Consider the following 24,753-nt stretch of genomic DNA (forward strand, 5'->3'; position numbering starts at 1 on the left):
AGACAAAAACCAATTTTTCTTAACCTAATATCCCTTTACACAGACAGCTCTGTGGTGTGTACTCACTGCCACCAATCCCTTCCTCCCATCTTCCCCTTAATAAATTCATTCCAACCAAGTGTTGCCCCGACCTCTTGCCCTAAGACAGTTCTTGTCAGAATTACCAATGAGTGTCACGGGAAATCCAGCCATCAATTCTGGTTCTCCATTGGTTAGAAATCTCAGAGGCATCTGACACATTGGACCAGACTTTCTTCCTTAAGACACAGTCTTCACCTGACCCCGGGACAGCTCTCTCCCTGACATCACCAGCCGATCTTCTTCCATGCATGCTTCCTGGGGGACTGCCTCAGGCCTCCGCTTCCTTCTCTACATCCCCTGTCTCTAAGGGTTCATCCTGTCCGGTGGCTTCAAACACCAGCAATCTGCTGATGACATTCATCTCCCACCTGGAGCTCGCCCCTGAATGTGAGACTAGTACAGATCCCAACCTGTTCACCTGCCCCATCCGAAGTCTAACAGGCATCTCAGTTAGTCAGCGTTCCCCAGAGAAACAGAACCAACAGGATATGGAGCTATAGAGATAAGAGGAGATTTATTATAGGAATTGGATCACGTGATTATGGAGGCTGGGAAGTCCCCACAATCTGCTGCCTGTAAGCCAGACACCCAGGAGAGCTGGTGGTGTAATTCAGTCTGAGTCCGAAGGTCTGATGACCAGGAAGGCCAGCATCGGAGGGCAGGAGAAGATGGATGTCCCAGCTCAAGCAAAGAGTCCCTTTCCTGTTCTGCCTTTTTGTTCTATTGAAGCCCTCATGGACTGGACGACACCAACTCTCTTGGTGAGAGTGATCTTCACTCAGTCTTCCAAACCAAATACTGATCTTTTCCAGAAACACCCTCACAGACATACCCAGAAACCATGTTTTACCAGCTATCTGGGTGTCCCTTAGTCCAGGTAAGTTGACATATAAAATTAACCATCCCTTTGATCAAGAACGACAAAAGACCCTACCTTCCTTTTATTCACCCGGTTCCAGCTTCCAACAAATAACCACTCTTGTTCATTTACCTATACTTCCAGACTTTTATATAACTACCTAAGAAAATGCAAACATATATTCTTAATTTTCTCCTTTTTTTTTTACCCAAAAGTTAGCATATGAAACATATTCTTTTTCTGCACCTTGTTTCAAGTCAGGTTTATGAAAGTGTAATTTATACTCAGTAAAATGGACCGTGAAAATGTGTATTTTTCCATGAATTTTGACAAATGAATACAATTGTGTAAGCACCACCATCGTCTAGATATCGAACGGGCCATCACCCTTTATAAAAGTTCCGTTGTGCCTCTTTGAAGTCAGCCCTCCCCCGGCAACCTGTCCTTTGAGTTCTATCGCCACGGTTTTGCCCTGTTCCAGAGGGGATGTAGCCTCTGCATCTGGCTTCTTGCACTTAGCGTGCTTTACCTCTCCATCCAGATGGACCAGGTATCAGTAGTATGTTCCTTTTTATTGATGAGTAGCATTCTGTCGTATGGATGTCACACCTTGTTTTTCTCACTTAAAAAGTCCTTCCTTGCCAGCTTCCGGGAAACTTTTTCTTTGTTTCCACTGCCGTGAGGTCGTCTACTGTATGTATGCACCATCATTTAACGTCTCCTGGAATCATAGCCCAAGCCCCGGCCTACCCCCCGCCCCCTCCCCGTACACTGGCCCTGACCTCTACCCCTGGTGGCCCTGAGCGTGCATCTCACAGAACTCCTACAGGGAGTGTAATTGAACAAGGGCCCCAGCTGGGCTTTGAGATCCATTGCTGTGTTTGTGCCAAAACCAAACCTCTGAGGGCTGCTCCATGCAAAGGCCTGAGGGGCAGAGCTACTAAAGCAGCCGTTCCTGGGAGATACACGCTTCCCTGCCGGCTGACTTTGGCTCAAGGATTCCTCGCAGGCTCGCCTCCCGGAGACTCTGCGGGGTCCAGGATGCTTCCACCCAGCCCGTCACTTGCATGGCCCTCTGACCACTCTCCCAGCCTATTCTGACTCCCTCTCCGTTGCCTTCCGTGAAGGCATTTCCTGTAATAAAATCCTTGCCCAGTTTACACTACTATAAATAAAATAGATAACTAATAAGGACCTGCTGTAGAGCACAGGGAACTCTACTCAATATTTTGTAATGGCCTATATGGGAAAAGAATCTAAAAAAGAGTGGATATATGTATATGTGTAACTGATTCACTTTACTGTACAGCAGAAACTAACACAGCATTGTAAATCAACTAGATTCCAATAAAAATTTCAAAAAAAAATCCTTGCCCAGTGTATCCCATCTTGGCATCTGCTTCTGAAGACCCAGATCAACTCGCCCCCAGTTTCCACTGTGACCTCCCTCCTCAGGCTGCTATCATTTCTCTCCCGGACCCCTCCCTCCCGTAACATTTACATACTTTTCTGGCAAGCATCCTTGTTCTTGGACAGTCTATTTGTCACACAGATCACGATTCTCCAAACATGTAAATAGATTCTTTCACTTCCTGCATACAACTTCAAAAGGGTCTCCATTACATTGAGATGAAAATCCAAACCTTAATGCACCTACAGGATCAAATCCTGGTCTTCCTCTACGACCTAATCCCTTCCCTTTGTCATCATGCTCTGGTCTCAGTGGGACTCCAGCTCTGCCTGACCTTGGACTTCTTCCGACAGATCTCGGTACAGTCTGGTCCTTTTCTCCATTCAAGTTGCCACTTAAATGTCACCTCCTTGGGCAAGTTTTCTTGATAACCTCCTCAGCCCACCAGACAGTCTATACCCTCCAATCACGTTTTCATTCCTTCATAAATGATCCAAGTCTCTGAATTCATACCATTGATAATTTGCCTGATTGTTAATGATCCACGTCCTCATCCAGGAAGGTGGCTCTATGTTCTGTGTTTTATCTCCACCACCCAGAACGTTTGCAGATACTCAATGGTTATTTGTGTAATGACTGAGTGGATGTGTTTTAGGGGCTAATAAAAATGACAAATTTGATGTGTCTGGTGTATACTGAGCACGTTTTGGTGAACATATGACTATTCTTTATACTGGCCATGGTCCAAGATGAGAGCTGAGACCACGAGACAGCATTTCTAAGTCCCGGAGGAGGCACCATTTCACAGGACTGCTGGAGATTTCCGAATATGCACATGCGAGCCCGAGTGGCTTGTGAATTGCATGTGAAATTTCATCCATGTCCTTAAAATGTTATCGTTGATTTAAGCATGATCCTTTTGTCGTAGTGGATTTGGTGATACGTCCGTGAAGCGATGGGTAACTAAACACTTCTAAATTGGGTATCCTGGCTGGGAGAACAAAGAACAGGTATTGCTGGAATAAAACAGGAGACCAACAGGGGTGGGGGCAGGAGAATAAAATATTCTTAATAGTAATAATAAAATATTCTTCTAGAACTTTCCACACTTATCAAAGTAGGAAGATAAAAAGAAATCTGTATTTTCTGTGGCCATGTTGGTCTAATAGAATACCATATGCAAATACATTCTTGTTAAATCAATTTTTTTCCTTTTCTTTTGGTAATGGTCTTGATGATTAATATTTCTTTATAAGCGTCAGTCCGCATCTGCTACAAAGCTGAGTGGGAACTCTTACTCCCACTGATGTAAGCTTTAGGGGAATGAACTCACCCTCATCAGTTCCTCTTCCTTGTTTTTTTTCTTTTTTTGAGTCAGCAGAGTAGAAGCCAGATAAATGGTTGAGAAGAAACGATTAAACCAGCTAACTGTAGCTTTTAGTTATGTTCTTTTTTCCTGGAATTGCAGACATTTACATTTGTTAGACTCTTTTTAACCTGTTATTAGAATATTACTTCAAAATTCTGAAATTTTTCTTTAATATTTAGTGCTTTTCAAGAATGATTTGCATTTAAATATGTTCACTAAAATTTGTCAGTTTTGCTGAAGAACAGTCACCTGTAACAATTATCAACAACTGCTAATTGTTCCAGGGTTCCTTTTGAGTTTGAAGATGGAGAGCTTAACTAAATGAAGTTAATTTAGTTAAATATAACATATTTTATATTTTTTTCATAAGTTAGAGCATCCCAATAATGATATAGAGAAAGTAACAATGAACTTGATTCTTTAGAAATTGTATAATTTAAATTTATTCCTTCTTCAAATGATGTGAAAATCTATTTGCTGCCTTTCCTTTAGGAATGGAATGAGATTAAATCCCAAAAGCTATAAAAGAAGAAAAAATAGATCTAGGAGTATCAGATGTTACTTTTGAGGGCAGAGACCTGAATATTTGAGGGCTTCTTACCCCTTAAGAATATGAATATATTTTTTTTAACGTGTCAGCACCCTTTGTATTGTATGTACTTTACATGTTAGCATCATACTCACTGTATTCACATGGAACATATATTATGTGTAGGTACATACTTACTCTCAAATTGAAAATATGAAAAATGATACAAAATTATTTAAAATAAATAAACAAGTTGAAATTAAAGAGTTAAGAAGAGAGACAGCTGTGAGACGGATGCAGAATGCATTACTTTTTGAACTCTTTCTGTGGTCAATTACCTTAAGATGCCTCAGAGTCTAAGATGGCTTTGGCTGGGCTGAGTCAATGACATATTTATGGATCAAAGGGTCCTGGAGATGCTTCCTATGGGAACGTGTATAATAATATAGTATTTATACAGTGCTGTCTTTGATGTGCTCAAAGACTTTTACAGACATTATATACTTCATCTGCACCACCCGTGAAGCAGGTTGGGGGTAAGAATGAATCTTGTTTACAAATGAGTAAAAGGAATACAGAGCAGGACTCCACTGAGGTTCACAGGGGGGTAATGACAGAGCAGGAACCCCCCTGTCTGTTCAAAGGTGTAAGGAAGGAGATCCATTTCATCCCATCCACAGGGATTTTTCCCTCCAAACCTCTGATTTTCCTGGACCCCAGGATCTTGTACTTGATGACCTTCCAGTTTTAAAATTCTGCCTTGGATTCTAGAATTACAGGTGGTGTGACTGAGGGAGAGAGGTCGGGCTCTGGAACGAGATAATTCTGGGTTTGAATCTGAACAAGTAAGTCAGTTCATTTGAGCTGCAGTTTCTTCCTCCAAGAGATGAAAATGTAATCTCTGCCTCACGTGCTTGCATTGAGGACCAAGTGAGATGATGTGAGGAAGCCCTGGTCCCAGAGCCTGGCACATAGTAGGTCCTCAGCAAACGTGCCAGTGAATGTAGCCTGTTTGTGAAGGTGGCAGAGATGGAAAGTGGATTTTCTCCTGCCTGCCCTCTGTCACCAAAATACAAGGACCCAGCCTTTTGGTAGGTTTCTAATACAAGCTAAAGAGTTGGCAACTCTGGGACTTCCCTGGTGGCACAGTGGTTAAGAATCTGCCTGCCAATGCAGGGGACACAGGTTCGATCCCTGGTCCGGGAAGATCCCACATGCCGCAGAGCAACTAAGCCCTTGCACCACAACTACTGAGCCTGCATGCCACAATTACTGAAGCCCTTGTGCCTAGAGCCAGTGCTCTGCAACAAGAGAAGCCACTGCAATGAGAAGCCCGTGCACCGCCTCGAAGAGTAGCCCCCGCTTGCCACAACTAGAGAAAGCCCGCGCGCAGCAACAAAGACCCAACGATGAAGACCCAATGCAGCCATAAATAAATAAATAAAATATTTTAAAAAAAGAGTTGGAAATTCTGTCCCTTCTTATTACAAAGTCCAATATCTGAGATCAGTTTTCCTTTTTAGGCATAGTTATTATACAGATGGCTTAATTAAACACAATACCTCTGAACCCAGCGTGTGTTAATAAAGTGTGTGTACAGATGGGAGGATGTCTGGGCACTTAGTGTGGGGCTAGTACCAGGGGCAACCTAGCGGGGAGTTTGCATGACATCGGTGGTTGGGATGAGGAACCATCCTAGGCCAGGTGCCCTGAGCTGCTTCCTCTCCCCTGGAGGACCTCATGGAATGTGGGTTGGGAGAGAAACGAGACTTAGTATCATGACCAGATAGGAGGGACTCTGGATCTAAAAAGAATAATAAAAATCTTAGCCTAATAGTGTCGAATGGGATATCTGAGGTCCTCTCTTCCTGCGCCCTCCTAGAATACTTCCAGTGTGGGACATTGTTATTTCTTTCTGTAGTAATGCACACTTACCTCCAAAATGTCAGGGATGTTCGTCTACTTTATTAATAGAGAAATCAGTGTATATGATCAGAGACTGAAGAAAACCTCATCATAGTCATTTGTGATATAAAATTTATATTGCTAATTCTGATGTCATTGATTTAGGATTATATTCAGTGATGTAACTCTACATTAACTGAACATGATTAACTGAATTTGGTACATATATTACACACATGTACCTATGTATTTATTTACATATATTTACATAACATGTAAATTTTTGTATGAAAAGCTTGTGACATCTATGACATTTTGGTTATCTGTAGGTAATAAAGGGTAGTTAAATAGCATTTAAGGAACACACACTGTAACATTTTGTAATCAGCACCGTGAATATTTATATATTTTACTAACAGATGAAGCAGGAAAATATCATCTCTAAAGAGAAAAATAAAAAGTTGTGGCAAAGTTCATGCATTAAATAAATACACTTTCAGGGTAAGGATTCATCACAGGGGGCTCTTCTTAGAGATCATCACGTTTCTTATGAGCAAATGACAAGGGGAAAGGGTCTGGGTTCTAGCAAAATGTGAGCCCTGATTTGTGGTGTTTGTGTAAATATTCATTCCACGGCCTCTTTCACGTTGCCAGCATGACATCACTGAAGGTGGGGAGGGAAGAGAAGGGCGTGGTCAGCTTCCAGGAAGCACCAGGAGCTCCCACAGGCTTCTGTACAGGCAGTAGCAAGAGTGGACCACGTAGAAGAAGGAGCCAGAAAACAATAAGCAATGTCCGAAGGCCACAGAAAGCTCAGCATTCTGGACTTGTTGAATATGGCAGCCAATAGCTGTTCTTCTCAGTGTAGACACAGGCATTGATTACATGCAGATGATGCTCTGAATTAAAATCAAAGCCAGCCTGGCTGAGGGCATCGACCCCAGAACAGGCTCCTGGCCCCGCCGATTTGGGGTTGGTTGTATGCCTTTGTACTGGGTCTCATGTCTGTGAGATGAGGGCGCTCACCGTGTCTACCTCCAATCGTCAAGCAGTTAAATGAGCTCCTACTGTGAAGCATAGGGAGTGCCTGGAAGAGTTTTAGGGACTGCATTGTGTCCCCCCAAGATCCATCTGCTGAAGTCTCCACCCCCAGTATCTCAGAATGTAACCATGTCTGGAGACAGGGTCTTTAAAGTGGTGATGAAGTTAAAACGAGGCTGTTAAGGTGGGGCCCCAATCCAACATAAGTAGCGTCCTTATAGGAAGAGGAGGATGCCAAGGTGACAAATGCACTGAGGCAGGACCGTGGGAAGAAGCAGCGAAGGTGGCCGAATGCAAGCCAAGGAGAGAGGCCACAGGACAACCCTACCCACCAGCACCTGATCTGGGACTTCCTGACTCCAGAACTGTGAGAAAATAAATGTCAGCTGTGTAAGTTCCCAGTCTGTGGTATGTTGTGTATGGTGGCCCTAGTAGACTACTCCACATAGCAAAGTGAGGGATTGATATTATTGCCAGTGAATTGTGTTTCGTTTACTTCAAGAATGAAAAGGGGTAAAGAAAGCAAAAGTGAGTTGAATAAAAAACAAACCCAAAAGTGGTTTGGGATGTAAGTTGGGCTGAAAATTTAGTCGTTTAGAATGACTAGTTTTCTGAAGATTTCTTATGCAAAATGTGATGTTCTTACTTTTCAGGGCTAATTTAATTACTATGTATCAGAGAAAAAAGGAGTGTAATCCTAGCAACAAAAATGCCTTCTTAGAGGAAAGGGCAGATTATAGGTAATGGTATTATTGGTGCAGAGCGCATGTGTATGTTCAGGCTTGAAAGCAGATGACCTTTATTATAACAGTGATGTGTGTGTATAGCTGAGGGCAGTTCCTTGTGATGTGTTAGGTTTTTAAGCAAACCTGTACGTTTAAAATGTGTTGAAAGGTCCCAGGTTAAAATGTCACCTCGAACTCTGCCTTGCTTTGTCATGTGTATTTATTGTGGATTTTTTTTCCTTCTATCTCCGTGTTTCAGTATTAAGTCAACCATCACAGACTGAAAAGACTTCTGACCTCTTAGGGGGTGAAATCCCAGGTCGAAGGCCATTTCTTCAAAGACTAGATAAATGTGTCTAGTAAGTCCTGAAGAGCAAAAAAGAAAACTAGTCTCTTCCGACTCTGGACGGGTCTTGCCGTGCTTCCCTTAAGAAGGGCTGACAGTTTCTGTGTGATAAAAAAGAGAATTTCCCCGTTTGCGGTGTCCTTCCCTGTAGGACACCCTCAAAGGCAAACTGCAGTGTGAACATACACATGCAATCAAATCCAGCTATAAAAATACCCCTGATCCATGCATCATATATCGGAATCACAGCACTTTGGGTGCTTTTTACGATGGTCATTGAAAACTGTCCATGAACTCTGACAAATGATGTGAACTTTAGATGAAACGCTTGTGGAATACGTTTGTCACCTTTTCAAAACCACTTTCAAAACAGAAAGAGAATTATGTAGATAAAGACCACCAGCTCCAGAGTTATGTAGGTGCTTCTTGGATCTGAAGAAAAATACCTCATGAAAATATTTATAATGGAGAATAATGGAAGCATATTGCTTTAGAGAAGTAAAGTATTTCGTTCAGCCAAGGCTAAGACTTCTCAACATTTGTGGTGCAAAATAGTTACTTGGAGATCTTGTTAAAACATAGATTCTTTATTTTTAAATTTTTTCTATTGAAGTAGAGTTGATTTACCATGTTGTGTTAATTTCTGCTGACAGCAAAGTGATTCAATTATACATATATACATTTTAAAATATGTTTTTCCATTCTGGTTTATCACAGGATATTAAATATAGTTCCCTGTGCTATAGAGTAGGACCTTGTTGTTTACCCATCCTGTATATACTAGTTTGCATCTGCTAATCCCAAACTCCCACTCCATCTCTCCCCCAACCCCCTCCCCTTTGGCAACCACAAGTCTGTTTTCTACGTCTGTGAGTCTGTTTCTGTTTCTTAGATGAGTTCATCTGTGTCGTATAAAATGTAGATTCTGATTCATGAGGTCTGGGGGGTCTTAGAGAAACCTAAGGCTCTGCATTTCTCACAAGATACTCAGTGCTACTGTTGCTGCTCATGTGAGGACCACATCTGAAGCGGCAGGGTCTCGGCAGGAGAGCTTCTTAAGCCAGGCACTATCGTACTCATCTTTGTATATCAGCGTATAGTCTGGCGAATGTCTCTGATTAGCTGATGAACAAATGTTTGCAGGATGGGTGGTGGGGGCATGTGAAGGCAGGATGTGAAGCTGAGACAAGTGCATTTTGTTTTTGCTCTATCTGTGGGTCTCCTAGGCTTACAGAAACCTGAAGAGCGTCTACCATTCTGGAATTTTCTATGGGTTGAACAAGAACCAATGGTTGACCACCTAGAGGGCTGGGATAGGCAGGGTGGGAGGGAGACCAAGAGGGAGGAGATATGGGGATATAGTTGATTCACTTTGTTATAAAGCAGAAACTAACACACCATTGTAAAGCAATTATACTACAATAAAGATGTTAAAAAAAAAACAACCAATGGTTGGAGGCAAAAGGGAATTTTTATTCAAAATAAGAAAGCACTTTCTAAGAATAGGGGCTCTCAATGTGAATTCTGTCACTGTATGTGTTGGAGCATAGGCAGGACAACCATTTGGGATTTATTATAATGCAGATCTGAGTGACTGGCCAATCGGACCAGAGAACATTTAAGATGTCTTCAAGTCCAAAAAGCCTATGGGAATAAAGGGTGAAGCTGGTAGAAATTAGTGAGGCAAAGCAGACAACTAGTTTAGACTTTATAACCCTTCGGGCAGTAGTTTACATTCTGGCAAGTACCTTCTCTGAGTTTCAGTTTGTTTGAAAGCTGAAAAAAAAATTGGTGGTAACAGTGCCTGTTTTGCAGTGTCAATGTGAGAATTAAGTACAATGATTTTTTAATGACAGTGGCACATCCTGTAGTAGACACTCATTAAACTGCTGCTTCTCTAACGTAGTGGCGTGCTGGTAAATGTTTAAAAACGGGCTCCCCTTCCCTCGCCCAAACCCTGGTTGTAATGCTTGCTGATTTCCATGGGGAGAATTGTCTAAATATTCCCATTACGCTCAATTTCAAGCTACCAATGGTTTAACAGCCTGCTTGCAAAATTCCTGAAAGTTTACCAGCTGGCTTTTGTGAGCCACTGAAATGAGTCAGCTGCAGCACAAGGATACACTTCTTACCTTAGCTTTGACCCTTTGTGATACTGAAGCATAAAAGAGCGTCACTTGTCATCTATTCCTATCCCATTGCGTGAAACAGACTCAGGGTTTTAATAACCTCCGTCTCCCATAGTGGATGAGGAAGGAAGCCCAAGAGGGGGAAAAGGACTCGGATTGGAGATACGAAAACGCTGACCTAATTCACGAGAAACTGGCATAAGTGGATGAAACGTCGGTTCTAAAGTGAACTCAGGAGCTGCGCAGATCCGCTCTAAGGAAAAAAGAGGGTCGCAAGATCTGTCAAACAGTAGGAAAATTTGAGATAGAAACCAACCGAATAGTGGGCAGGTGTATTAAAACAGACGGCTTTTTTTTTTCGTGTGTGCCTCTAAAATGTTCAATGTTTAAAACACTCACGTGTTTCTTAGATTAGAGTGCTATATTCATGAACATAATTACTCAATAGTTCTTTGTTAAATGAATTTTGAATTTTAAAACCCTATTCTTCCAAATTAGCAGTTAAAAATATGAGCATTTCTATTTGAATTTAATTCCATTACCTGACAAGTGTTAGTTCTTCATAATTAGGACGAAAGTGTGATTAGATCATTACATTCAACGCATCAGAACAGATTTCAAATGATATGCTCTTCATGCATTTGTATTAAGAGATGGCCTAACACAAGACTAGGAATCAAATACATTTCAATCTTTGTTAAAAGAGTGACATTCTCTGGCCAGGTTGATGTCAAGTTGTATGAATAGTTTCATTCTTCCATTTATAAAATAAGATAGTAATGGCTAGTGGGAGAATTGGACAAGTTCATTGTTTAACGCAGCCAAAAAAATATTTTATAATGAATAAGAGCGCTCACCTGGCCTTAACATTTCAGTACTGTTTTCTTTTTTTTTTTGACTATTGATCCTATTTTTACATGAAATAAGCACAGACAATTATCAAGTCCCTCAGGTTGATTTATTCAGAAGTTGGTTAAGAGAGTTGTTTTGCCCAATTTCTCATCATACACAAATGATGATATAGCTATGAATTGTATTTCAGTTTTCTCCACTTTGGGGTTATTTATGAATCAAAACTCTTTGAAGATAATCACTGAAATTCAATAGCGGAAAGAAATTAGTGACTGGGTCATAGCATTAATGCTTTGGATGTTCATTATAGCTTTTAAAAAACATACATAAGTTTGATTGAGTTTCTTCTTTCCTGAAATTCTATGTGCTGATAAAAGAGGGACAGTCTTGAATTGAGCCCCCTTATCTATGGGCTGGGTGCTACTTCGTGTTTTTAATCTGGACCCTAGGATGGTGCCAGAAGTTGAGGTAACTTTCTGTTGTAATATCCAAGTAGCTTCTTTTAACTTGGGGTTAAAAGAAAAACAAAAGGACTAGTTGTGAAGAACTGAATTCATGTTCGGGATGAACCGCATAGAACTCCAGAGAGGTTTTTAAGAGCTAAATCATGTACAGATACTTGAAGAAAATGATACATAATTTATGGCATAATTACCTTGCAGATCGTAGGTTAACTAAAAACCTCTCTTCTCTGTCTTATCCATGCAACTGTAAGACAGAACCGGCCAGGACTGTGTCCTGCGGTTGCTTCCTGTCTTTGATCATCTTGGTTCTGTCTTCAGTTTGCCGTGTCCACTTGCAAGGTGTCTCAGTAGACAACCAGAGCAGCCTGTGTCTCAGGTGAGATGACAGGTCCCCTGTGTCCTGTTACAGCAACTAACCTCTACCAAGAAGGATCATTTGGAAACTGATTGCTCCAACACTGAGGTTACTTATAAGCTCTCAGACCCTGACACTGATAATTCACGCGAGCCCATGATTTGAGGCAGCTTTAGTGGATTTTGCAGAAACGGAAGGCCATCTCTCACAAAGAACCTGTCAAAAATCCTTGACAGTTCAACTTGATAAAATAGGTCCTCGGTTGCTAGTGAGTAGGAGGGATTTGGGAAGATCACGTATTGATGGCACTTTGGACAGAAGGGGATTTTCTGAAACTGGATGTTGCCACTTGATGACTGACTGGTGAGCATCAAGGAGACATAGTTTCAAGATCATTGAAGCTTTCAGAATTTGGATGAATAATAACCCTGGTCCATGCTTCTCTTTTTTTTCTGGCTTCACACTGGTTTGCACGATCTTCTGCCTTGTTTGCAAAGATTAAAGTCCAGTCTTCAGATTCAGAACCTCTTTGCCACAACTATAAAACGTAATAAACTTCATTTCCATTGCTCTGTTGTTCTATTCTTCTTCCTGTTGCATAAAACTATGTAGACAAGTGGAGAGATGTGAATCTCGTGCTCCCTTTGAATGCAAAAGCTTTCCAAGAGTGATGGTGAGTTTGCTATGCAGTATGCCTCCAAGGCTGTGTGTTCAAAGGCCACAAACCCATCTCATTTTCAAGCTTCCTGAAGTGTCTTGTAATATGATGTTAGGTCCCGGGGCTTTGTTGTCTAATTGTTTCATATCTACTAAGGATTGGTAATTCTTGTTGGTTTATCTCCGCTGTGTCAATACAAACATGCCACATAAACCTTAGCTGGGATAGTTCTGTACGTAATTGTTGTCTATGTAAATAGAATTGTAATTCCATTGTGTGTTACTCTGACACCTCTTTCTTCTGCCTTAATTGATCACAACAAAAGGTATCCTGTTGTTTATCTATTTGGAGAGCACAGGGAACTATATTCAATATCTTGTAATAACCTATGATGGAAAAGAATCTGAAAAATAATATATATATGTGTGTCTATATATGTATATATATAACTGAATCACTTTTCTGTACACCTGAAACTAACACAACATTGGAAATCAACTATACTTCAATTAAAAAAAAAAAAGGTATCCTGCATCACACGTGAGGATGAGCTTTGTGTGTCTTGCCTGACACTGCCCTCTGCTATGTAGCTGAAGTGTTCCTGAATCCTCATATTGTAATAATTGCCACCAGCGCATTTCAACTTAGGTGCTGTGCTTTGCTGTAATGACAGTAATATTTAAAAATCATGTAATGAGCTTTTTCTTTGCCATAATGAGTATGATCTGAGTCTGCATCACCTGAGACATCCTCTGCTTGGATAGAGGTGAAGGTTTGTTACCAAAGGGATGCAGAGGAGGCACTCAGCTCTTGATGTTCAAAACTGAAGCGTTTTGGAAAACAATAGCCTGGTAAGACAGGCTGTTATTTTGAGAATGGAATTCCAAATTCACCTCTTTCCACATTGACCATATTAACAACTGAGCTTGGAGACCGTGACTGATAGAGTCTCTTGCTGTTTAGAAAAACCAGGAAGGCTTTTCTGGGGGCAAGAGGAGGGCATGATGCAAAAGATGGGAAAGAAGGGCCTCTTCCCTCTTGCAGCAGGAGAGGAAGGAGAGGGTGGAGGCCAGGTAAGCCAGCAGAGGTGGCCCCCAATTTCACCCGCCCCCAACCCTGGCTTCGGTCTGGGGAGAGTGATGCATTGAAAACCAACAACAAAACCCTATCATGCCTAAAGTGCCCTACTTATTCATTTATTTTGATGCTTCTAATTAATAGTGTCTCCTATAGGTGTCTCATAACGCTTTTCGATAATGATGAGCTCATGGTTAAGTATTGCATTTAAGCAGAAAGCTAATTAGGACCTGTGGACTTAAAAAATTATTCACAACTTAAAAATTGAGAGTTATGTTTTATTCGGTGGGAATTTTTAGGACTTCAAGCCCAGAGGCAGCATCTCAAGTAACTTTGAGAAAACTGCTCCAAGGAGGTGAGGGGGGAGCTAGGATTATACAGAAGTTTTGCAACAAAGGGCAGGTAGTTGGGAAGATCAAAAGATTATTGTTAAAGAAAACCAGATATCCCAAGTTAAGGAATTTAGGGCTTTTCTACGTATGGAAGATGCAAGAGCCTGGGCTCACTGAAATCATTCCTTTGATGTGCACCTCAGCTGCCTGGGGCCAGTACCCTGTGTTTTCCCATCCTGAGTGTCCTCAGGGCTCACCGTAGGGAGTGGCTGCAGTCTGATGGCTGCTCGATGGCAGGTGTTCTTTCCTTCCTGATTTCCCTCAGGGCTCACCAGCTCACCGAAGGCTGTGGCTGCAATCGCTGAGGACTGTGTCATCCTTTGTTTACTGATACGGCAGGCAATATTCCATTTCTCAGACTATTTTACAATATATTAACCACGATACAGCTGTGATATCTTAGGGAATTTTCTGGAATAGATGAAACAAGGTTCTTCTCTCTATTGGCACCTCAACTTCAACCTTGTTTTTCCTGTAACTGGCTGCCCTCTCCCAAAGAAACTTCATGCCAGAAATGAGGGCAGCATCAATTTTGCAAGTGCTAGGGCCATGGCAGCACAAGTGATTAAACCGAGACAACTGATGAGGGCTTCTTGGAGGACAGTTCTAGAGGGGCTTCGGGAAGCCGACAGGGATGCAGAGGCACCGGCAATCAGGGGAAGACTCCCATCTCTAGGCCAGGGAGGCAGGCAGAGGAAACGTCCTCAGGGCTTGGTGAACCCGAGTGTGGAGGGGGACCCCCAGGGAGCTCTGGTTGCAGAGATGCAGACGCTGCCAGGGGCCCACAGTCTTGAACTTTACCTAGGCCCTGCGACCCTGGGAAACAGCAAAACTTAAGAGACCTTCCACCCTTTGTGTTCTGGGAGCGGCTTCCTGCGAGGAACCACCTTTCCCGGTGGGACTAGATAAGGCTCACATGCCTGTTTGTCTGCTCAGGACAAGGCCAGATGCAGACCCTCCGAGGCCCATTCTCTGCCTCATAAATGATTAGCCAAACTGCTTATTCCCATGGATCAATGGAAACAAAATGCGTGTTAGTTCAACTTTGGTTAAGTTTCTCTCCTGCCCCAGGGGCCTGAACTTTGCCCATCCACAGCCTGAGCCGACAGACGGCTCCTCTTGAGAACAGGCTGGCCCCCATAGAACATTCTCTGATCTCCTATCTGATTAGCCCCCCTTTCCCCCCACCCCTGACACCTGGGTCTTCCTAGCCTTGTTTACTCCCTTCTAGAAAAAAGGGAAACCCCCTTTTGCTTAACTCTGGAGATGCTTGCAGATCTTACCAGGACATTCTCTGTATGGCAACAGTTCCTTGACCCCTTGCAGTGATGCTTCAAATAAAATCTCTCCTTACTACATCCAGGTTGTTTTTTTTTTTTTTTTTACTTGGAGTATAGTTGCTTTACAGTGTTGTGTGAGTTTCTGCTGTACAGCAAAGTGAATCAGCCACAAGTATACATATATCCCCTCCTCCTTGGATTTCTTTCCCATTTAGGTCACGACAGAGCATTGAGTAGAGTTCCCTGTGTTACTTATTTTATTTTATTTTAATTTTGGTAAGACACAGCATCAAAACAGGAAGGAAGTGGGCAGGAAGTAGTCTGACCTCTCTCTTCTTGTTCTCCAGTTTCCCGCCAGTGCCCCCCCCCCGGGGGCTGGCAGCCCAAGGCTCAGTCTTTCGGGGAAGGTCAGGACAAGGACACACGGGGGGTAAGGGCTGGGGGGGGTGGTGCTGACTCAGGTCTCTGTTCTTGTCTGTGTTGGGGGCTGCCTTTGTCCTGGTCTAGTTGTTTTCACCTTCCTGCATGGTCTTCTAGATTATACTTTCTATTTCCACATTCCAAGTTTGTCCAGAAATATCTTTCACAGTTTTAAGATTCAGAAGCCATTGTTGTTAAGAGTTTGGTGTGTATTATTTCTGATCTGAATATATGTATGTTGTATACACATAGACATCCAAACATACAATTTCTTAACAAAAATGGTTTCATAGAGGTTATCTAGTTTGGTAACTATCTTTTTATACTTGGCACTGTATCTTGGATGTCATTCTGTGTCAGTATATTTAATTATCCTTTACTGATAAAAATTCAAATGGTTTCTATTTTTTTTTCAACATTAGAAACCATGTTGGAAAGAGCGTCCATATTTTTTTTTGTAACTTTGTGTGAGTTTTTCAATTGGGTGAATGCTTAGAAGCGAAATTGTTAAAGAATGCAAATGTTAAACATTTAATAGATATTGCAATTTCTCCCTCCAAAAAATTAGCAAATTTTTGTACTCCCACTAGCAGCATATGACAGAACTTGTTTTCCCGTATGCTTGCCAACCCTGGGAGTTATTAATCTTTTAACCACTGCCAATTTGATAGTTGAAAAATGATCTCTCATTGTTATTTGAATTTAATCATTTGTGAGTTTGATTGGTTTTCAAATGATTAATGGCCATTTCTGTTTTGTCCTCTGTGAAATAACTCTTTATATGCCTTCCCACTTAAAAACAGATCAGGCATCCTTTCTCTATTGACTTATAAGAAAGTTTCCTAATATCAAGAAAATTAGCTGTTGTCAGAAGTGTTGTAAATATTTTTTCTCAGTTTCGCCCTTCACCTTTTTTTAAAAATAAATTTTATTAATTAATTAATTTATTTTTGGCCGCGTTGGGTCTTCGTAGCTGCATGCGGGCTTTCTCTAGTTGTGGCGAGCGGGGGCTGCTCTTCGTTGTGGTGCGTGGGCTTCTCACTGCGGTGGCTTCTCCTGTTGCGGAGCACGGGCTCTAGGCACACGGGCTTCAGCAGTTGTGGTGCACGGGCTCAGTAGTTGTGACTCGCAGGCTCTAGAGCGCAGGCTCAGTAGTTGTGGCTCACGGGCCTAGTTGCTCCGCGGCACGTGGGATCTTCCCAGACCAGGGCTCCAACCCGTGTCCCCTGCATTGGCAGGCAGATTCTCAACCACTGCGCCACCAGGGAAGCCCCCTTCACTTTTTAAAGTTTATTTTTTGACGCAGAATTAATTTCCATTTTTAGATCTATTTATATAAATTATATAATATACATCTTTTACTTTAGAGGCTTTGCCTTGGGTGTAGAAAACTTTTACTTCACCAAAATTACAAAAATATTCAGATGTTTTTCTTCCGTTATGTTAATGTTTTACCTTTAAGTGTTAATTCCATCTGGATTTTATTTTAGTGTAAGAAAGTGAGGTTAAAAAAATGCAGATTTATTCCTTTATTTTTCAAATCGCTAGTGAGCTCTGTCAACACTGTAAAAATAAAAGCATTTTCCTCCAGTTCATTTGCAATGCTTTCTTGATTGTTTACTATATCTACATATGTAGATGTTTCTGGACTCTATATTTTCTCCCATCACTATTGCTCTGTATCGCCACTGTGCCATTTTAAATATTATTTAGAATTCTGTTATTCTCTGTGCCTCAGAATTTTTCTGATTATTTGAGAACATATCCTTCGAAATAAACTTTGGAATAATTTTATTAAATTCTAAAAAAATATTATTTTAGAAATTTGACCATGATCATGCTTCACCATCATATTAATTAGTGGAGAATTTATGTCTTCACAATATTGAGTACTCCTATTCATAAACAAATGATAACTTTTATATGTTACTCAGGAGCATTGCATCGCGTGCTTGATCTAGTGCCTTGGACTTTCATATTACATTAGACTGGGACTCTTTTTACAGAATATTCAGACATGGCAGCAGAATTGAATTTGACTTGAAGAATTTGCTTCTGCCAATTTGTAATCCTCTCCTTGTATGAGGCGGTTCCACGATGGTTTGGAAAAGTTGACAGTCCTCATGCACGGGTCCACTTGATGCTTTGACATGTATTTTGATTTGCATGTGAGTGGTCCCTAAGTCACTACATACATAACAAATCAAGCAGAGCTTGTGGCACAAGTCCAGTCAAACTGTTAACCCTGTGTATCAGGAAACAGGAATTTCTCTCTACTCTTTCTACCTATCATAAACGGAGGGTCTGGGACAGTGGTCTTGGAGGGAGGAGTGGTTCCCTAATGCATCATGTCAACCTGACAGATGCGCTAAGCCTTCCTAACGTAGACAGCAAAGTGGAGAGATGGTGAAAATACGGGAAAGTGGAGAAAGGGGGACCTTTTCCCAGCGACTCGAGACTTAGTTGTCCTGGCAAAATGTGGATTTGTAATTCTGTTTATGTGTTGTGAACTACAAGGACACCAGACACATTTACATTAAAATGTAAGAGTGAATTTGCATTCTAAATTCAGTTACATTTGAGATTATCCACTGTCTTTAAATATTTCCACAACTTCACTCCACTTCCAACTCCCTTCTTTCCCAATTCCCTACCTATAATTCTGTTTCATACACAGATTAAAATATGTGCTTTTTCTTAGAAAAAAAAGTTGGCTTAAAAAATGGGTGAGTGTATAATTTTTCTTTTCAAGCTGCTTCTAAATTTCTACTGGCTCACCCTTGTACATCTGTGCCAACCTCTTACCAGTATATCGACACTGCAAAATCCAGTGCCATTAAAAAAGGAAATTAATTTGAAAATTCATTATAAATTAGATGTATTCTATTCTGTCTTCCTTTAGTGTGTTAAGATATAACAGTTCATCTGTTCTTGCTAGGTTATTAAATTCCAGGCCAAAATATCTTGTGATGGGGGGGAAAAAAAGCTCATGCAAAATATGATAGATCACTTGAAGGGGTTTCCGTACTTTCCTGAGCCACAATTTTCATGTCATGCCAATACCTTTCTTTGCCAAAATACACTCGGATTATGGCAGTAAATTTGGATAACTTATGTGATAATTTTTGGAGGAGAGGAAATTCACAAAAAACACAGTTTACAAATTAAAAATGACTTGGAATCCACAATATTAAAAGAATCAGAAAGCTTACAAATGCCATTTTTCATATCACTTGGGTGTAATTGGCTCTGGAAGGGTTAGCTCCTCATATTTTATCTCCATGACATAATATGTGGTTCACCAGCTTTTACGCATATTTCATGATTGTCAAATAAGAAAGATGTATTAAAAATAAGAACGGAGAAAAGGATGACAAAAATTTTTTGTGTCATTAATAACAAGTAATCTAGACAGTGATCTGTTATTAATGCCTGTATTTTGGTGTATGTAGTATCATCTCTTTGAAGGAGTTTTAAAATTGTTTCTCCCTAAAACAGCTACAATTGCTTTTTTAAAAACGAAGCATTTACAGACCTAAATCTTTTTATTATGAATAATTTCAAGCATTCAGAAAGAGATAAAGTCATAGTAAACTTCTATACATATATGTATTAGTTTCCTAGGGCTGCTGTAACAAGTTACCACAAACATGGTGGTTTAAAACAACAGAAATTTATTCTCTTATAGTTCTGGAGGTCAGAAGTCTGATGTCAGTATCATGTGTCTGAAATCTGGGTGTTGCCAGGAGACTCCAGGAGAGAGTTTGTTCCTAGCCTCTTTCAACTTTTGGTGACTGCTACTATTCCTTGGTTTGTGGCCACATCACTCCAGTCTTCAAGGTCAGCATCTTTTAATCTCTTCTTCTCCTTCACATTGTTCTTTCCTCTGTGAGTGTCAATATCCCTTTGCCTCACTTTCATAAGGATACATGTGATTGCATTTAGGGCTGACCTGGATAATGCAGGATAATCTCCCTAGGTCAAAACCTTTGACATAATCACATCATTAAGGGCTCCCTTTGTTTGGCACATAAGGTAACATTCAGGGATTGGAATGTGGATATATATTTCAAGGGACCAGCCATTTTTCAGCGTACCACAATATATAACCTACATTTAATTTTTGCCCTATTGTTTCTGCTGTATATATTAAGTTATTGACAGTGTGACATTTACCCCTGAATATTACAGGTTGCATCCCAGAGGAACAAGAACATATACCTACATAATCACGATTCCGTAACCGAACAAAATTAACGTCAATTCCTTAATAGCATCTAACACCAAGTCCATGCCCATCTTTTCCTAATTCACCCTCAAAATGTCTTTTATAGTTTCACAGTCAAGGTTTCCATATCCCATTTGATGGGAATGCTTCCACTCCTGGTCTGTCTCCTTTCCCCTTGGCATTGAAATGTCCTGGATTGCTTTCCCGTAGAATATCTGGCCTTCTGGATTTGTGTGACTGATTCCTCATGAGGGTGTTTAACTTGCTTCTCTATCCACTGTATATCCTATTAACTGAAATTAAGGTTTAAAGGTTTAATTGCATTTAGATTAAATATTTTTGGCAAGAGATTTTCCGCAGATGACATTGTGACCTTCACACTCAGTCACATAGGAGACACATCATGATGGGCTGTCCCAACATGAGCCATGCTGAGATCCATCATTCATTACACTGGATTTGTTTAACCGTCTTTAACTGTATTTCAACTTCTTTCCTGTCTTGAGTCTAATGAATGGTGCCTTATTCTTATCATCATCTGATTAAAAGGTAATCAATCATTCACCTGACTTTAAAAAATAGTTTTCTTCTGTCTTCTGATTATAGAAGTGGTCAATAATAGTTACAAACATTCAGGGAGAGAAAGGATGCGAAGACCTTAAAAGTGATGGAATCCCATCATCCACACTGGTAACATTCATTAAACACTGTGAGTGTGTGAGTGTGTGTGTGAGTGTGAGTGTGTGTGTGAGTGTGAGTGTGAGTGTGAGTGTGTGAGTGTGAGTGTGAGTGTGTGAGTGTGAGTGTGTGAGTGTGAGTGTGAGTGTGTGAGTGTGTGTGAGTGTGAGTGTGTGAGAGTGTGAGTGTGTGAGTGTGAGTGAGTGTGAGTGTGTGAGTGTGAGAGTGTGAGTGTGAGTGTGAGTGTGAGTGTGCTTGTGTACATCTGTCCCAAAATGAGTGTGCTTACATTATTGAAATGTTTTGACTCCCAGGTAACTCTGACTTTGAACCTTGTGGATTAGTTCTGAAACACTGCTGCAATCAAGCATATAGATGATACTTTATATTTATTAAAAGAAGAGTTTTCTTGATGATACATGTAGGGATTTACTAACATAAAAAAATCATTCAGCTTTTTCAGCTTTTTATGGGGACTCAAGAATCTCTTTGGGGTTGTTGTTTGCTCACTTTGAAGGAAGTGCTGGTTTGAAGGGAAACAGGGCCCCATTAACTCGGAGTAATGAAAACCATTGGGGAACAGTCACAGATTATGCTTGAGGAAGAATGGGGACAAGAGAGAATAAAGGATTCACAAAGAAGTGACACCTGAGAGTGAGTTTAAAGCAGGAGAAGCATTTTGCCACACTTTAAATGAGACAGCGAGTGCAAAGACCTGCTTGTCAGAAGAAACAGGGTACAAAGGCAGAGGTTTTGTATTTGTGTGTTCTTTTAATTTTAATTGAACGTTTTAATTGAAGTATAGTTGGTTTACCATGTTGTGTTGGATTCTGGTATACAGCAAATTGATTTAGTATATATATAGGTATATGTGTGTGTGTATATATGTACATATATATATACACACATTCTTTTTCAGATTCTTTTCCGTTATAGGTTATTATAAGATATTGAATATAGTTCCCTGTGCTATACAGTAAACCTTTGGTGTTTACCTATTTTATTATTTATTTATTTTTTTAAAGATTTTTTTTTTTTTTTGATTTATTTACGTTTGGCTGTGTTGGGTCTTTGTTGCGGTGCATGGGCTTCTCATTCCGGTGGCTTCTCTTGCTGCAGAGCACGGGCTCTAGGCGCGCGGGCTTTGGTCGTTGTGGCACGCGGGCTTCGGTAGTTTTGGCACGCAGGCTCAGTAGTTGTGTCGCGGGCTCTAGAGTTCAGGCTCAGTAGTTGTGGCGCATGGGCTTAGTTGCTCTGCGGCATGTGGGATCTTTCCGGACCAGGGCTCAAACCCGTGTCCCCTGCATCAGCAGGCGGATTCTTAACCACTGAGCCACCAGGGAAGCCCCTACCTATTTTATATATAGTACTGTATCTGTTAATCCCAAGGTCCTCATTTATTCCTCCCCAGCAAGTTTGTTTTCTATGTCTGTGAGTTTATTTCTGTTTTGTAAGTAAGTTCATTTGTATCATTTAGATTCCACATATAAGCGATATCATATGATATTTATCTTTCTCTGTCTAACTTACTTCACTTAGTATGATAATCTCTAAGTCTACCCATGTTGCTGCAAATGGCATTATTTCATTATTTTTTATAGCTGGGTAATATTCCAGTGTGTATGTGTGTGTGTGTATATATATATATATATATATATATATGTATATCCCACATCTTTGAGAAATGCAAATCAAAACTGCAATGAGGTTTCACCTCACACTGGTCAGAATGACTATCATCAAGAAGTCTACAAACAATAAATGCTGGAGAGGGTGTGGAGAAAAGGGAACCCTCCTACACTATTGATGGGAATGTAAATTGGTGCAGACGCTATGGAGAACAGTATGGAGGTTCCTTAAAAAACTAAAAATAGAACTACCATATGATCCAGCAATCCCACTCCTGGGGATATACTCTGAGAAAACCATAATTTGAAAAGACACATGCACCCCAACGTTCACAGCAGCACTATTTACAATAGCCAGGTTATGGAGGCAACCTCCATGTCCACCGACAGATGAATGAATAAAGAAGACGTGGCTTGTTTGTTCTTTTTAGATGTTTTTATTACAGATAACTGTAAAAAAGAAGATAATGGTATGCTAAACCCTAGTGTGTGTGTCTGTCTTCCAACTTCAACGATCATCCCCTCTTGAACAATCTGGTTTCGTATATACTCTTATCCACAGCTAACTCCTCTCAAATTATTTAGAATTGAATCCCAGACACTAGATCACTTCACCATTGCATATTCAAAATGTTTCTCTGATAGATAAGGACCCTAGAAAACAAAAGCAAAAATAAAATACCACTACTCAGCCAAAGCAAACCAAAATTTCTTAATGTCATCAGATACCTAAGAGCTCCATTTCTATTTTCCTTAGACATGCCAATTGTTAGGTTTTTAAATTTTAAATCAGCATCTAAATAAAGTCTATCCATTAGGATTAGCTGATATGTCTTCCAGTCTCTCTTTTTTTAAAACTGAGGAACAATTTATATACAGTGAAATGCACACATCTTAAATGGGTGATTTGTTGAGTTTTTACACACATCTTCCATCTTCCTAACCAATACCCAATCAAGATATAGAGCATGCCCCTGCCGATTTCTCTCATGCCTCCTCCCCACCAGTCTCCATGTTTCATAGGCAACCATTGAAGAAAATGGGAAAAGGAAAGGTTTTTACCACCCCTCCCCAAAAAAACTGGAAAAACTTCAAAAATATATGTTGAAAAAGCACCTCAACTCCTAATTTACACAAACTTTCTAGGCTTGGTGTTTGTTTGGTGTATTTTCCCATCGTTTTACTTTTAACCTATGTCTTTATATGCAGGTGTGTCTCCTGCAGGCAGCAAAGAGTTGGTCCTTGCTCACCCCTCCCCTTCCCTGTCTCCAATCTGAGAATTTCTGACCCAGGTGGACTGTTCAGTTCACTTACACTTCATGTAATTATCGGTATATTTGGGTTCATGTCTATGTTGTGGTTTATTTTCTAATTTTCCCATCCCTTTTTGGTTTCCCTAGTTTTTTTTTTTTTTTTTTTCTTTTTATGGGTTAATTGAATATTGAATATTTTTAGCTCTCATTGTTAATTCCTTTATTGGTTTTTAAGCTGTGTTTCTTTACATTCTTTTTTAAAGGTTGCTTTGGGAATTATAATATTCACCCTTAACTTAGTGTTAATATTATAACATCTTACAAAAACTGTCAAATCCTTACAGCTACAGAATTTCATTTACCCCTTAGACCTTTGTTCCCTGGTTGTCATATACTTGCGTTCAAATACATTTAAAAATACCACAATACAGTGTTAATATTTTTGCTTTTAACACTCAGCTGTTATATTTACCCAAATATTTACCATTTTTGGGGCTCGTCATTCTTGTGTGTAGGTCCAAATCTCCCTTCTGCCTGAGAACTTCCTTTAGCAGTTCTGGTTTGCTGGTGATAATTTCTTTTAGATTATGTGTATCTGAAACTGTTTATTTTATCCTCATTTTAAAGGATATTTTTACAGCATATAGAATTCTGAGGTGATAATGGAAGATGTCATTATTCCTAGCTTCCTTTTTTTTAAACTGAAAAGTAAGCTGCCATTTCTACCAGTGCTCTTGTATAAATTAGGTGTCCTTTTTCTCTGAGTGCTTTCAACATTTTCTCTTTATCTTTGGTGGTATTCAGCAGTTTGACTATAAAAGGGTTAGATGTGTGTTATGGGCTGAATTGTGTCTCCCCAAATTCCTGTATTCAAGTCCTAAGCCCCAGTACATCAGAAAGAGACTGGAGAGAGGGTATTTTAAAGAGGTGATTAAGTTAAAATGAGGTCCTTAGTGTGGGTCCTAATGCAGTTTGACTGGTGTCCCTATAAGAAGAGGAAACAGACCTAAAGAGAGACCTCAGGCGTGCACATGCACAGAGGGAAGGCCATGGGAGGACGCGGCAAGAAGATA

This window comes from Balaenoptera physalus (assembly GCF_965194825.1).
Source record: "Balaenoptera physalus genome assembly, chromosome: 18".
Lineage (NCBI taxonomy): Eukaryota > Metazoa > Chordata > Mammalia > Artiodactyla > Balaenopteridae > Balaenoptera > Balaenoptera physalus.